We start from the raw sequence: 2,350 nt of genomic DNA on the forward strand, positions 1-2,350 counted from the left end.
TGATTCTTTGGGGGTAGTTTTGCAGTCTTGCAGATGGCATTTTCTAACTAGCACTATACCTGAGTCTTCAATAGGCCATTCCAATGGTCTATAAGACCAACTGTTTTTGTGTAAAAGAATGTGTGATAAGATCTGTCAGTTCCATAAATGAGAGCTCATTACTACACTTTTTTATGGTAAAATTATTTCCTCGGACAGAAACCATTTGTATAGAACATCATGACAACAATAAGGCATTGTTATAAATTTGTTCTTGGTGATGCTGGGAGAAGCAGTGCAGCCAAGGAAGGCAAACACACGTTCAGTAATAGTTATCCATTCCAGTGAGGACGAATTGCCCTTTTCTCTATGGTGGCAGAGGTCCAATATAATCAATTAGTGGAGAATAATTTAAAACATGCTGCTTAATGTTTAATCCCTGCCATTGACAGTTGGGCAATCAGTGGTTTCAGCAGGCGGAAACTGTGAGGAGGGAAACACCATCTTGTTGAGCTCATGCATAAGCCACATCCCACAACCATGGCTGTTTTGTATGTGATTCCATTAAACAAATACCAGCGTTGCTCCCAGAAAAGGTTGATTGATATCCACAGGATCGAGCACCTTGTCCACTTGATTATTGAGGGCTTCCTTTGCAAGAGACAACTGAATGACCATGCAGTAATTCACGGATATGCTCATACTTCGTGCTCATCATGAAAGGTGCATTCACACATGAACTTTCCCAGACTATCTGTCACTAATCTTCCTACTTTGTTCATTCCAGGATTCTGACCAGTTGGCCAATCTATCAGCTGGTGTTTATGAGCCAGTATAGATCTTTATGGTCACCTAGAGTCTCATTATCAGGCAACTAGCATCTATCAGAGCCCAGGGGCAAACTAGAAGCTGATTCTCTAAAGGATAATAGTTATTTGTAGAAGATGGTGTGACTTGTCTTCAAATTTGTTGTTGTATTTACATGGTTGTTCTCAAAAATGAAGAACTCAATTGGACAATCTGATTTCAAAGCTTAATGTATACTAATCAAGACAGTGTGCTATTACTGTAAAAATACATAAGTAGATCAATGAAGTAAAATAGAGAGTCCAGAAATAAAGTCAAATTTTCTGCACTTTGAAACTTTGTCAAAAGTCAGTTAACAATATATGCATCTATCCCTCTGCCGATAGAACACTTTTGATTACTTTATAATGCATCTTGAGATTAAATAGTAGTAGATCTTCAACTTTTTTCTTTTAAAAAATTGTTTGGTTTTTCTGCATCCTGGACTTTTGCATATAATTTTTGGTGCATTATGTAATTTCATCAAAAATTCTGCTTGGATTTTGGGAATAAGTTTAGTTTATAGATAAATTTGAAAGTATGATTAATAAACAATTACTGAGTCTTTCAATCTGTGACCATGATGTATCTCTCCACTTATGTGGGCCTTTTATTTCTCTCGAAGATGTTTTGTAATTTTTATTATAAAATTTCTATATTTATTTCGTTAAATTTATTTCTATATGTTTAATTTTTGATGCTATTGTAAACTGTATTTTTAAAATTTAATTTTTAATTGTATTTTATAGTATCCAAAATAAAATTTATTATGTTTATTGATGTTAGTTCCTGTAGTCTTATTAAATTTATTTATCAGCATTAGGTCTTTTTTTTTTTATAGATTCCATGGATTTTTCTATGCATATATTCATGTCATTAGTGAATAGAATTGGCATTACTTTTCTCTTTCTGATCTTTATGCCTTTACTCTTGCCTTCTTGCACTGAACAGGATAAATACACTGTTAAATGGAAGTAGTAAGAACCGACATCCTTGCTTTAGTCTCTATCTTAAGAGAAAAGTGTTTAAGATTTCACCATTAAGCTATATAACATTTGCAGTAGGTTTTCTGTGGATACCTTTTATCTGATTGAGAGAGTTTTTTTCTATTTATATTTTGAGAGTTTTATTATGTGTTGAGTTTTGTGCTCTGATTTTGTTCTGCATCTGTTGAAATGATCATATAATTTTGCCCTTTATTTTGTTAATGTCGTGAATGCTGTTTCATTTTTTTTCTTTTTCTTCTTTTCTAAGTTCAGTTTGAATGATTTCTGTTGATCTCTCTTCAAGTTCACTACTCCTTTTTCAGTGGTGTTCTATCTGTTGTCAACCCATTCAAATTAACTCTATATAGCCAATGTCATATATTCTATATTTAGTATTTCTAAGTTTTAAAAATGGTGTTCATATTTTTGAAGAAATTTTCTGTACGTTCATACATGTCACTTTTCTAACTAGATATTTTATTATATTTATCATAATTTTCTTAAGGTTCTTGAGTTATAAATCAAACATCTGAGCTATC

This window comes from Pteropus vampyrus, unplaced genomic scaffold (assembly GCF_000151845.1).
Source record: "Pteropus vampyrus isolate Shadow unplaced genomic scaffold, Pvam_2.0 Scaffold135, whole genome shotgun sequence".
Classification (NCBI taxonomy): domain Eukaryota; kingdom Metazoa; phylum Chordata; class Mammalia; order Chiroptera; family Pteropodidae; genus Pteropus; species Pteropus vampyrus.